The sequence below is a fragment of the Phodopus roborovskii genome, unplaced genomic scaffold (genome assembly GCF_943737965.1).
Source record: "Phodopus roborovskii unplaced genomic scaffold, PHOROB, whole genome shotgun sequence".
NCBI lineage: Eukaryota > Metazoa > Chordata > Mammalia > Rodentia > Cricetidae > Phodopus > Phodopus roborovskii.
In genome coordinates, this window is record NW_026126487.1 from 1,863,421 (window position 1) to 1,877,769 (window position 14,349).

General features: G+C 42.2%; 1 pseudogene; it reads left to right on the top strand.

Moving 5' to 3' along the window:
- Positions 1-307: 307 nt before the first annotated feature.
- On the top strand, positions 308-1,046 carry LOC127230025 (glyceraldehyde-3-phosphate dehydrogenase-like; annotated as a pseudogene).
- Positions 1,047-14,349: the final 13,303 nt, after the last annotated feature.

Below are 14,349 nucleotides of genomic sequence, written 5' to 3' on the forward strand. Positions count from 1 at the left end.
GAATAAATTGGTCTAATGGTATAGTACATTTCCAACAGGATAAAATTTCATAAACCTTCACAAATGTTTGTTTCTGCTGTTCTCTACAGATATATAAGGCAAATGGTATTTTTATAGTTGCAACTCAATTAAGATTAAAGCTAATTCAATTAAAGATTAAAGCTGGCTTTGGAGCTGAAGTGTGGCTCTCTCCTTCTCTAAATCCAAGCATGCTTGTTAAAAATAACCCAAAGTGGCTCTCTGCTCCTCCCTGTTCTAGAGACAGCCGCATCTTTTTGTGCAGTGCCAGCCTGGTTTCTGAGACACAATGGTGAAGGTTGGAGTGAACAGATTTGGCCATATTGGACGCCTGGTTACCAGGGCTGCCATCAATTCTGACAAAGTGAACATTGTTGCCATCAATGACCCCTTCATTGACCTCAACTACATGGTCTATATGTTCCAGTATTACTCTACCCACTGCAAGTTCAAGGGCACAGTCAAGGCTGAAAATGGGAAGCTTGTCATCAACGGGAAGGCTATCACCATCTTCCAAGAGCGAGATCCCGCCAACATCAAATGGGGTGATGCTGGAGCTGAGTATGTTGTGGAGTCTACTGGCATCTTCACCACCATGGAGAAGGCTGGGGCCCACTTGAAGGATGGGGCCAAGAGGATCATCATCTCTGCCCCTTCTGCTGATGCCCCCATGTTTGTGATGGGTGTGAACCATGAGAAATATGACAACTCCCTCAAGATTGTCAGCAACGCTTCCTGCACTACCAACTGCTTAGCCAAGGTCATCCATGACAACTTTAGCATTATGGAAGGACTCTTGACCACAGTCCATGCCATCACTGCCACCCAGAAGACTGTGGATGGCCCCTCGGGGAAGCTGTGGCGTGATGGGAGTGGGGCTGCCCAGAACATCATCCCTGCATCCACTGGTGCTGCCAAGTCTGTGGGCAAGGTCATCCCAGAGCTGAACGGGAAGCTCACTGGCATGGCCTTCCGTGCTCCTACCCCCCAATGTGTCCGTCATGGATCTGACATGCCACCTAGTATGACGACATCAAGAAGGTGGTGAAGCAGGAATCCAAGGGCCCACTGAAGGGCATCCTGGGCTACACCGAGAACCAGGTTATCTCCTGCGACTTCAACAGTGACTCTCACTCTTCCACCTTTGACGCTGGGGCTGGCATCACTCTCAATGACAACTTTTTTTTTCATATGTTGAACCATCCTTGCATCTCTGGAATGAATCCTACTTGGTCATGGTGGATGATTTTTCTGGTGTTTTCTTGAATTCAGTATATAAATGTAATATAAAGTTCCAGTCATCGAAAGCTATTTAGGATAATAATGAAATACAGATTAGTAGTTAGTCATCTATAACAATCAAACTTATATTATGTATGTTCAAGGTCAATCGGAGACATTGTAAATAGATGGTCTTCAAACACTTCGAGACCTACGGACTATAGAAGTTAAGATGCTTTAATAGCATAGGACTTTTCATGACAGTGAGACACATCTGCTCCTGGCAGCACCAATTTACTTCAAAAGATGATAGCCATCAGAGAACCTCCATATGGAATTTGCTTTCATTTGTGGTAAAGTTAGCCAAAGGCAAAGAAACTGCCCTTGCTCCAACTGCTGACAGTAGGTTGTCCAAATAAAAGAAGGCAACTGCTGAACTTTGCCAAGACAAGGTAAGACAGTCCTTCAAAATTCCTGTTTTACAGAAAAGTCTGTCAGATGTTCTAGGCCTGTAGGCTGAAGATGGATGCCCTAAAGTTACAGAGGAAATTCAAGTGACTGTCCAGGAAGCCAGCTGTTTCTGTCATTTCTCATAGTTTTGGAAGTTGCTCTGTACTTCCTGCTTATTCGAGTAATATTATATTCTTTTCGGATCGTTGATGGGGTTGAAGACTAGATAGTTATAGTTAAAGTTTTTCTCAGTCATGATAGAAAGTAAATTTAGTACAAAACTTTGAACTGGTCAAGAAAGGATAGATAATGAAATTTGGAAATTTCTCTGAATTTGCCAAATACAAATGGACTGGATATTGTTAATATAATTCTTACTTGATAATTGTTCTTATCATATATAGTTTCATTAAAGTTAATACCTTTCATTTCTAATTAGACAATAGAATTGTCTAATTAGACAAGGAAAATTGTTTTTTTCCTTTTTATTATTTTTTTTATTTTACATGTCGATCCCAGTTCCCTCTCCCTCTCTCCTTCCCTCCCACCCTCTTATACTCTCTCCCCCCCTCACATGCATCCAGACCACCCTCCCCTCCCATCCCCCCACCCCAATTCCACATGTAGGGCAATGCCATCCAGATGGGGTCATGTAAATCTGTCAAGTCATTTGAAGTAGGGACTAGGACTTCTCTCCTGTCTCTAGGTTAAGGGAGTATCCCTCCATGGGGGGCGGGGGGATGTGTCCACAAGGTCCTTTTGTGCACCAGGAATACATACTGGTTCCACTGTCTGAGGTCCCTTAGACTGTTCAGTCCTTCTAGCTGAGATTCATATTCAGGGGGTCTGAGTAAGTCCCATGCTGGATTCCCAGCTATCAGTCTGGGGGTTCCTCCTTGTTGAGGTCAGCTGTCTCTATGTGTTTCTGCAACCTGGTCTTGTCTTCTCCCACTGCATCTGGATTCTAGTTTGACTCAGTGTTTAGTTATGGGTGTTTGCTTCTGTTTCCAACCATGGAAAGGCTACCATAAATGCCCTTCTAGGATAGTGAGACCAACAACTAACTTATTCATCATCATGGAGCCCTCATCTAGTACCTGTTGAAAATTGTTCTTATTGTATATAAGTTTTATTATGTTGGAATTAATACCCTTTCTTCTTATTTAGACAAAAAGGGTAAAATGTTGGGAGAGATATGTTTGTGACTATTGTTCCAAGATCACCAATAAAGTCCAACTTTGGTTCAGAGAACAGAGTCCACCTTCAGCTGGCCAGGGTGAACTAAAGTTTCCTGGAGGACTCAGATAGAGACTGAAGGACACAGAGAAGGAAGAGAAGGAGCTAAGAGATTATGTTGCCTTTTTGATCTGGGAAGTGATCTTGGTTGTTCTATGGAGCGCTCAGGTTTATTCCTTAATATTTATCCATGAGTTTTATTTGTTTAATAAGATAGTAAAAGGAATCTCAATATCAAATACTTCCTCCAAAGCAATAGAGATGATAAGTAGTGCTAGAACTTAGGACATAGCATCCTGAAGTACAACAGTAGGAAACCACAGTATGTTGCTCCAAATATGCCTTTTTGGTATAAGTGTTCTTTGGGAAACAGAAGGCAGCTCTGAAAACAAGTGCAGAAATTCCCTTGCTGTGAGAGATGCCCATAGACTATGACAAAGAGGAAGTCTCCATGGATAATGGTTATTCATTTCTGCACCAGGAAGAAGGGAGGGGTATTCAACAGAGACTCGGCAATAAAGAACACTTGGCTTAAATCAGCCCAGCAAACTTTGCTCTGTTTGCATTCTTTTCCTAACTGCCTTCCCATAACCAGTCTTTCTCCACACCCTTCCTTCTGCTCCAGCAAATAAAGGTGTTCAGCCCTGAAGTTTACACTAGCTCTTTGGTAGTTACCATATGATTTTACTCTTTAAGACTTCCTTGAGTGTCTTTCCATGCATTCAGGAGAGAGATTGGTAATACACTTGTTGGTTTTTCTCTTTTGGTCTGTCTTTTGTAACAGGGAATCCCCCACTAATAACCATGGAGGACAGACAAAAATTCTTAAATGCTCCTCTAAGAGGCAAGCCATGGTTTGAGCACAGATTCTTTTATGGTTTGGTTTGGTTTAGTTTTGGTTTTTTGACGGAGGATTTATCTGTGTAATAGCCTTGGCTGTCCTGGAACTCACTCTGTAACCAGGCTGTACTTAAACTCACAGAGATCCATCTGCTTTTGCTTGGCCTTCTGAGTACTGGGATTAAAGGCATGTGCCACTATCTCCCAGCTGAATATAGGTTCTTATGTATTAGTCTGCCCAACTTCCAATCTAGCCAAATCCTCTTCCCTAATAGAATAAGTCCACACTACCCCCCCAAAAAAAGAAAAGAAAAACCCTCGCCCCTCATGCATTCTCAAATATTTAAATGTACCCAAAATAAGAAACTCACTGTTTCTCAAAATGGTTTTCATTATTAAATATCTTTAAATATTTAGAAAGTTCTTCATATTTAATTGAAATCTGCCTTTGTGTATCTTTTCACTCATTATTTCTAGGTTTCAACTCAGAGATATTATACATTAAGCCTCATGGATTTCTATAGGAGCATGATTCAAATATTTGAAGATAATTATTTTGTCTACTTTCAAACAGATAACCAAATTATAATTAGTGCTTAGAAACAGACTGTAATCAGTATATAAACTGAAGCTTGATCTGGGTCCTTTAACTATTTTTTCTAATCACAATGTCATAGAAATTTTCTTCATTACCACCATGACAAAAAGAAATTGGTTTTGGAAATTTTTATCATTGAAGGGCAGGAAGGAAAGCAAGTTCGAGAGAAGATATATGTAATGTATGTATCAGGTGGCTGAATTAGTCACTTTTCAGTTGCTGTGATAAAACACCATGGTTAATGAAAGGCTCTAGCAGGTCCGATCAGGCCAAACATGATGCCAATGCGCTTTGCCTTTCACCTTTCTCCCCCTTGCCAAACAATTAGGTTACATTCCTAAAGCTAGCCACTGAGGTCTATTCCCTTATTTGACCACTGCCTCATTCCTGAGACTGACCACCAAGATCCAACTATCAAAAAAAAAAAAAAAAAAAGTCCAGCAATCAAAGTTCATTATTTGATTACCCTAATAAAAAATACCTAATCAGTACTTAGCAAAACATCTTGGCTCATCCTAACCCCCTTTGCCCTCTAAAATTGGTACTTGCAAAGCTATTTGCTGCTGTTTCTGCCCAATTCAGATTCAGCTACCTTGTCTCTTTGCCTTGCAGAATAAAGGATCTCCTTGTATTTGGAAATCGGGGTTGTGCCTAATCCATGGTCCAGAGGAAATACCCTACAGTACTTGGATCCCTTCAGTCAAAGCTTATGGAAGAAGAGTTTTGGGGGGTTTATGTTTCCAGAGGAGTAAGAATCCATACTTTTGTGTGTGAGGGGGGAGACGTATTGCTTTAAAGATATATGTATTTGCATTTTAGGTATATGAGTGTTTCACCTGCATGTATGTATGTATATATGTAAGTATGTGTGTATATGCCTCATGCATGCCAGGTGCCCACAGAAGCCAGAAGACAGTACTGGAGTTACGGATGGTTGTGAGACACCATGTGGTCCTCTGCATGAGCAAAAAGTGGTTCACCACTGAGCCATCTCTCCAGCCCTGTGAGTGTGCCATTGTGAGGACAGTGTGTCATTGTGAGGACAGGCTGCAAGAATCTGAGAGATGACATTATTAACAAGCCCAAAGCAGAAAGAGTGAACTGAAAGTACGGTGAGCCTGTGAACTCTCAAAGCCCACCTCTAGTGAAGGACTTTCTCTAGCAAGACCACACCTCTTAATCTCCTCAAGCAGCACCACCAACTGGGGGAAAATGAGACTAGAGGAGACATTTCTCATTAAAACCACAGCAATGGACATTGCGGTGTATGTGTGTGCGCACATGCGCGCGCCCACTGTTTTTTAATGCTTTACAATTTTTTAGACGACAGGAAGAAATCTTGGGATAGATATGGAAAATTAACTTAATCTGGTCATCATACACTGAATGCATGTGGTAAGGAACTCTATTCTCCGAAGTGGCAAGGCCAGAACTTGAAACCACAGTAGTCTTACGTCTCTGCAGGAGAACCTCACGAGATCCAGTCCACTAACATTCCCTTGTGAAACAGAGTAGGGAGCTCACAAGGCAGCTCAGGAGCTGCACCCTGCCCCTCCCAAGGAATACCAGGAGTTAATGGTTGTTGAGGGAATGATTTTATTTGGTGGCATAATCACCTGTAAGCTGCCCATGCCCCAAGTGGTAATCCTTTAGTCACTGTTCTAGTTACTTTTCTGTTGCTGTGGTTAAACACTGACCAAAAGCAACTTTGGGAAGGAAAGAGTTTGCTTCATCTTATGGGTTGCAGCTCCATCATTAAGGGAAGTCAAGGCTGGAACTTGAGTTCATTGAGGCAGGAAGCAGCTTAAAAGAGAGAGCAACAAGGAATGCTACTTACTGGCTCACTGTCGGTGACCTCCACATGCTATTCAGCACACGCCTACCTGCTTAAGGATGGTACTACCTAAGGTTGGTCCTGCCCACAGTGGGCTGGAACTTCCTGCAACTATTAGCAATCAAGGAAATGTCCTCACAGATGTTGTCACAGATCAGTCTGCTGCCAGCAATTCCTCAAGTGAGTGTCTCTCACCCCAGGTACATTAAATTGACAACCAAAACTAGCCATTAGAGTCCTGCTTCTATAAGTAACCCCAGTTAGACTTGCTGGTTCACCAAGCTAGACTTGGCAAAATCTTTTCTTTAGTTTGCCATTGGCCTCCTGTCTAGGGTGAATAAACATTACTTCTATGGAATAATCCTTTTGTACACTGTGAAAATTTGCCACTTAGATTGGTTTAATAAAAAGCTGATTAGCCAGTAGCCGAGTAGGAATAATAGGTGGGGCAATCAAACTAGGGAAATGATGGGAACAAGGGTGGAGTCAGGGGAGACACCGGCTAGCCACTGAGGAAACAGAATGTGTAGAAAATGAGGTAATAAGTCATAAGCCATGGGACAAAGCATAGAGAAGAAATATGGGTTAATTTAAATGTAGGAGTTAGGTTGTAAGTAACAAGCCTGAGCTATCAATCAAGCAGTCATAGTTCATATCAAATCTCTGTGTTGGTTACTTGGGATTTGCTGCCAAGATGGGGAAAGAAACATCTGCCCATAATTGGCATCCTGTCTGGGGTAAATAAATACTACTTTTGTCTCCCCAGGACAAGTTACCATGACATCTGGCACCCATACAGGGACCAAGTGAACCAACGTTGAGTGTGTCAGGAAAGCTTACATCATCTGTGCTGTAATAACCATCCTTCCCTGTGTAATATGGAATGCCATGGACTCTTGCTGAAGTAACACTATACCCAATATGGACAAAAAGATGTGCAGCTGAAGCCAGACTTGCGGAATGTCTGGCATAGAGTAGCAATTCTCCCCGATGAATGGGGTCTACCGTGCAAGTATAAGATACCCTCTTTCCAAACAGCTGACAGGCCAGAAATATATTAAAAATCCCTGAAAGTGGTGTGCATGAGTGAGATCATAAGTTTCTTGTGGTGTCAAGGCATTAGTCCATGACCCTTGCTCTTGAGATAAGGCATGTAACTAAAGGTGAGCTCTCTGTCCAGTACAACAGCAGCAGCAGCAGCAGCAGCAAATCTGTCTACAGAAGAGAAGAAATACAACAAAATGAAAGGCATGCAGATGCAACTGGAGTTGGGATGACAAAAGGGAATACCATTCCACATAGATTTGTGCTAAAAAGAAAAAATAAACAGTAACAGCTTGGTTCATGAGACTAGAGAAATTGTGTTATCCCTGGTGGGATCAGTCTGGGTGTCCATACGTAGGAAAACTGAGGACTATAACTGTCCTGAGCCCCTGATGGACTAGCATAGAGTGGCCATAGCAACACTTAGTTACTGGAAGATACGGTTTCCCATTAGTATCCGATACTGGAGGACAAATAAGGAATGTCAGGCATTACCGAGGGAATCGGGCATGAGACAGGCATCGTGCCACACCCAATTCACTGGATCAAATTGCACTGTGTTCACAGAGAGTCCAAAAAGAAGATAACTAACTCATCAGGGGCCTCAAGTCTGCTACAGAGCCAGAGAGGCCTTGCTGAGACCATGGTGGGACATGTTTATTTCAAGTAGAAGACTTTCTGGGAGGTCCAAATGATTAACACCAGAATGTAAATTGGACCCATGGAACACTAAAGCAATAAAGAGCAGATGACCAAAAGTGGGGGGGGGGGGACAGACAAAGGGGCCTTTCTGGATCACTCAAAAGCAAATGTGGCCAAGATTTGTATTGAGCTGGAGTTCCTAGGAGGGAAAAAATTGAGAGAAAGCCAGAATTAGTGCTATGTCTGCCAGGAACCATCACTGGTGGCAACAGGTCCCAGCAGAGGATGTAAGGAGTAGGCAAGGGAGGGAGCCAGGCCATGATGATCGGGAGAATCTTGCAGCCTGGCTGACTCGCAGCCAGAGTGCTTCTTTATTTATACAATTTAGTAAGCAGGGATATATTCATGTTGTTCCAAAACATAGACCATATCATTTTTGGTTTTGGACATGTGTTTCACTTCCTCTTGCTCATCTTTTAGTCATCATTAATAAACTATGACAGAGCAAAGCTATCATTTCCAATCACTTTCAAGTTTTGAAATCATTAATAAACAGTTATAATTTTTAATCATTCTTACTCATTAACTCCATTACCCAACTTTTAAGAATCTGGAGGCATATGACAGCCTGTTCTCAGGCTGGTAGCTCTGGTTGCTTCAAGGATGCCAGACCATAGCAAAATTTCCAAGCCAGCCTGGGCATATTGCCATGTCCCAAGTAGTGTATTATTAACTCTTAAGGTTCAGGGTGCCCAAGAAAAGCCCTCAGGCCAAAGTTGTTGCAGTTATTATTCAAATTCTGGCATACTGCAATGCTTACATTTTATGTCTTTATAGAATTTGTCTGTATGTCTAATCCTAGAATTCTGTTGTCCCATAGTCATATGACGCCACAGTGGCTTTGCATGTGCTTACTCTTCTAAGAAAGGGAGGTCCTGACATCTCATTCTTTTATCATCTTTCCACTCCATACTTTGCTCATCAATATAAGTCTCTGTGTAGGGCTGAAGTGACCTCAGCTAATGTAACTTTGTTGCTGTATATGCCACATAATTGCCTGAGTGTCTAGTGGGAAGAGGCTTGCGATCTAAACTGTGGCCACCAAATCTTGTTGACCTTTTTGAGTTTACTTTGTTTTGAATAGCTTGCTCCTGCCTGGGTTCAGAAACACGTGTTTCAAGAGTGCCTCATAGCCTCATATAGAGACCTCTGGCTTCTTTATGTGTGTCACAACCTCCAAGGCTAAGGAAGACCTTCAAGTAGATAAGGGATATCACCCTAAAAGCTGCATGTGTCGTGTGTTCAGGACTTTCCTGGGGAAGCTTGGAAGCAGTACTCCTGGGAGAAGCCATAAATGATTCATAACAAATTCTTCAATCCAACATCCCCAAACTGTACAAATACTAAAAGTCCCCCAAGTAAGCAACAGGTAGAGAAGAAAACCAAAGGGAGCACACATGGCAGCCATTGTGTTCGGCTTTGCTAGACTTCCAACTTCTGTTGTCCCTATCAGATATGGCTGTGCCATATCTGATAAAGCCTTTAGTCCTGAGCAGTGGTTCATAGAAGAATATGTGATAAAAATGGTGCAGATAAAAAGATGAAGCTTCTTCAGGACTGAGTCATCACCCAGTGTAGCCATGTTCAACACGATCTTGCTCTTTGTGTGTAGCACCCGCGCTACAATCTGTCCCAACCGGGCGAAGGCTAGAGATTTAAATAAAAGGCAAGACAGTGGGTCATTCGTGAAACAGGAATGCCGGAATACCAAATACCATTTGTTGAAGGGAAGGTGTGGGCTTATATACTGACTCACAGCACAGTGGAAAACAAATCAAGGGTCAAGCGTGCAAGTTCTCAGGCTTAGTTCCTCCCCAGCAGATGTGTGTTTGTAAATCAAGAAGAGTACCAAGAACTACTCTGGTGCAAGATGTTCCAGCTAAAACTGCAGAATGTTCCAGCCAACAGCTCAGGCTTGCTCAAGGTGCCTTCAGGGCCCTGAGCTGTTCTCTCATCTTTGGAAGAAAAAAAGTCGATACAATGAGATTATTCCTTGTGCTATTTGACCTTGTTCACTTGAAGAAAAAAAAAAAAAGTGGGGTCTCTTATAGCCCATGCTATTCTGAAACACACTATGTATTGAAGAAATGACCTTGAATTTTTGATACTCGTGCCTTCATCTCCCAGGTACTTAAGATTACAGTTGTACACTACCATATCCAGTTTAGGTTTACGTGTTGCTGGGTGTTGGATCCAGGGCCAGGCAAATAGTGTAGACTTGGTAGCAACTAAGCTACATCTCTAGTTCATATTCTTCTTCAGTATACTTTTAGATGATGACTTCTTTTGTTGTTGTTTTAGTTTGTTTGTTTGTTTGTTTGTTTTTTGAGACAGGCTCTCACACTGTCCTGGAACTCAGTATATAGACCAGGCTGGCCTCTGCCTCCCAAGTGCTGGGATTAAAGGTATTCACCTATGTCTGGCTGAAGCTGATTACTTCTGAGATCAATTGGCACTTGCTCCGAGTAAACAGCTAGGGGCCTTGAGGAATTCCGCTACACATCTGGAGAAATGTGGCATCTGAAAGTATATGAAAGTATATCTCCATTGTGGAAAATTATTTTAAGGTATGTTAGATTTGTTAATGCTCTGGAACATTTGTTTAAAAATGTAAAGACATGTTGCTCTTATTTATGCTGCAGTTGTTTAACTCTGTGAAGCTGTGATACTTTGCTTGTCTAAAACATCTGATGGTCTAATTGTTAGGAACTAGCAGCCAGCTGACTCCCGCCCCAACGATGGGCGGGATGGGATGCTCATGGCCATGTCATCGCTACATCAGCTTTACCTGGGGTCAGCTTTACCTGGCGGCCAGAGGACTCAGTTACGCATGCGCAAGCCTCTTTTAAAGCAAGCACACCAAGTGCTTCTTTCTCTCTCTCTGCCTCTCTTTGCTCTCTCTCTCTCTCTCTCTCTCTCTCTCTCTCTCTCTCTCTCTGCCTCTCTGGTTTCTCTCTCTGGTCCCTCTCTGTTTCCTCTCTCTCTCTCTCTCTCTGTTTCTCTCTCTCTCCTGCTTTCGGTTGGCCGCCAGCTACCCCCTCTTTCTCTTCCCTCTCTCAATAAACTCCACATGGGTGCTGAGTCTCATGTTTGTGTTTTATAGGCATTAGTTGCATCAAAAGAACAACATTAATAAAGAGCTGAACTGCCAATATCGAGGTAGGAGAAAGGATAGGTCGGGCTGAAAGGCAGAGTATAAATAGGAGGAGAAATCTGGGGAAAGAAGGTGAGTAAAATAGATCAGGGAGAAGAGGACATCAGGAGCCAGCCATGAAGTAAGAGAGAAATTAAGATATACAGAAGTAAGAAAAGGAAAAGGCCCAGAGGCAGGGATAGACTGGATACTTTAAGTTAAGAAAAGCTGGCAAAAAAAAAAAAAAAAAAAAAAAAACAAAAAAAAACAAAAAAAAAAAAACAAAACAAGCTAAGGCTGGACATTCATAACTAAGTATAAGCCTCAGTGTATTTATTTGGGAGTTGGGTGTCAGCCCCCCCCCAAAAGAGAGCCAAAGAGTAAAACAACAACAACATGGGGAGAGAGTAAAAGAAAATCCAAGAACACATCTCAAGGAGTGAAGATAGGAAATCCATTCAAACAAGGATCAAGGGCCCAGCACAGCTGTGAAATTCTTGGAAACCTTCTGTTGGGTAAGGTATATATGAAATCCAACAAGATGAGAAAATACCACAATAGCTATGCCAATAAACACTAATACAATGTTTGAAGACTGGCTGGCAGGACAGAAAAGTCTGCCTACAATTGCTCACTGCTGTTTATTGCCCACTTGCTATGGACACACACATGCTTTGATCTCAGAATATGGATAAACCAAGCCTTAACTGAGATGGAAGCTTCCTCATTGCTGGCTAGTTCTGTACTACTGGAAGGCATCATAGAGACTCCTGAACAAGAATGTTTGTTAATAGTCCAGCTTGGATGTGTGTGCTGCATCATCATCAAATCCGGTAAAATGTTCCTGCTGGTGCAAGGTGGCATGTGTTCTAGACACAACCAATTACTTTCTGACTGGATTAAAGTCCGCTCGACAGGAAGATGTTCCCTTCTAGTACTGTAAGTCTAGTTTAAAAAAAAAAAAAAAAAAACATGGCCAAAGAGGTCATACATCCTGAGGAAGCTACTACAGTTTTGTTTTGCTAAATGAATGTGATATACCTGCAAAATTGCCTTCTAAATATTTGTCAGCCTGGGCTGAGGAAGCTTCTTTTGCAATGAGTGATGGTTATTGCAGAGATTCACGACTACTCAAAGTGCTGAGAGTCAGTGACTGCTGAATTCTCCAAACTAAACAGGATAGCTACACACCCCACTCTACCAGGAACATTACACAAGGGGGTAGACAGAATGTACAAGCTGGAAGACAGGGCGGAGTGTCGTTGAACTCTGACATGGCATCTTGAAACTGTAGACACCATAACTGCCTACATGAGACCCTCACAAGATTGAACCCATTGACATTCCCTCAAGCAGAGAAGGAAAGGTTCCCTAGGCAAGTCACAAGAGGCCCACTAGGTGACTCGCAATCTGTCTGTGAAGCAACAATGGACACATGATGTTTTGTCTCTCTCCAAAGACTTACTGCAGGTCAATGGCTGCATCAGCAAGGAACAGTTTTCTTCAGTGGTAAAGCCACAATTAATTTGCCCATGCTTCCGTAGGTAATTCCTGTTAACTCATCGGCTCACCAACTGGACTTCAGTGGACTTTGGTCTGTCACTAACGCCCTATCTGGAATGCACAGATATCTGTTCATGTCTTCCCAGGAAAAATTAACACAATGTATAGAAGTATCACACTGAAACCAATAAATATGTGCAATTGCCAAGTGTCAATTAAGCATATTTTGGGGGCCAACAAGAATCAGTGGGTAAAAGTGCATAAAAGCCCTTGTCATACAAGCCTGACAAATTCATGGAGGAAGGGAAAAACGAACTCTTGAAGGTTGTCTTCCAGCTGCCACATGAATATTATAGAATGCTTGTGCCCACACACAGACACAGACACAATAAATAATAAACATGTTTTTTTAATTTGGTTTGTTAGGGGTCTGGAAAGATGGCTCAGCTATTAAGAGTGCTGGCTGCTTTTGCAGAGGACTCAGATTTGATTCCCTGCACCCACACTAACTCGCGACCATATGCAATTCCAGTTCCAAGAAGGAACCCGATGCCCTCTTCTGACTTCTGTGGGCACCAGGTACATAGTGGTACACATATATACATATGCAGGCAAACATCCATATGCACAAAATTAAAATATTTTTTGTGCATGTATTTTTATTGTTAGCTGGGCATGGTGACCCAAACCTTTAATTCCAGAATTTGGGAGGCAGAGGTGGGTGGATTTCTGAGTCCAAGGTCAGCCTGATCTACATAGAAAATTCTAGGACTGCCAGGGTTGTGTAGTGAGACCCTGTCTCAAAAATTATAACAAAAACAAACTAAGAAAAGAACAATTAAGCCGTGCAGTGGTGGTGAATGCCTTTCATCCCAGCACTTGGGAGGCAGAGGCAGGTAGATCTCTGTGAGGTCGAAGCCAGCATGGTAACAGAGCAAGTTCCAGGACAGCCAAGGTTACATAGAGAAACCCTGTCTTAGAAAGAAAGAAGGAAAGAAGGAAGGAAGAGGGGGGGAGGGAGGAAAGAAGGCAGGTAGACAGACAATTAACCAGACCTAGTGGTCCAGGCATGTGAATAATATGAAAAAAAAAAATAGAAATCTTGGACCAAAAGTAATGATATAATTGTGTAACAAAAATAAGTGTTTCAATGTCTGAACACCCCCAGCACTCTGGGAGTAGTGGGGGGGGGGGGTTCTTCCTTTATTAGTCTGATTCCAGTTTTTGTTTGTTTTGTTGGTTGGTTTTCTGTGTTTTGTTTTGTTTTTAAATGACAGAGTCATGAAAATGATCCTGCAGAACAGAAGAAAGATTAGAGTCTGATTTGATTCATGTGTGAATGCTCCTTCTGTTAGAAAAACTACATACTGCACTAAACAAACATCTTTTAATGGCAAGGTAAATGATTCTAATAAAAAAAGAATCAGGAGCTGGAGGGGCAAAGATGGAAAACTACAGGTGTTGGAGGTTAAAAAAGAAAACATGAGCTCATACATAATCCCAGCGTTCAGAAGGCAGAGGCAGGTAGATCTCTATGAGTTCAAGGCCAACCTGGTCTATAAAGGGAATTCCAGGCCTTGTCTCAAAAAAAAAAAGTATGAAGGGATTTGATAAGATAATCATTGGCAGTTCTGGTTGTGAAAGAACTAGAGACAAGCAGAAGTGTGTGTGTGTTTGTGTGTTCCTGAGAAATAAATCCAGGACTACATTCAGGCAAACACTCTACCACTGAGCTACACCACCAATCTCAGGAAGGAATTTTGACATGTT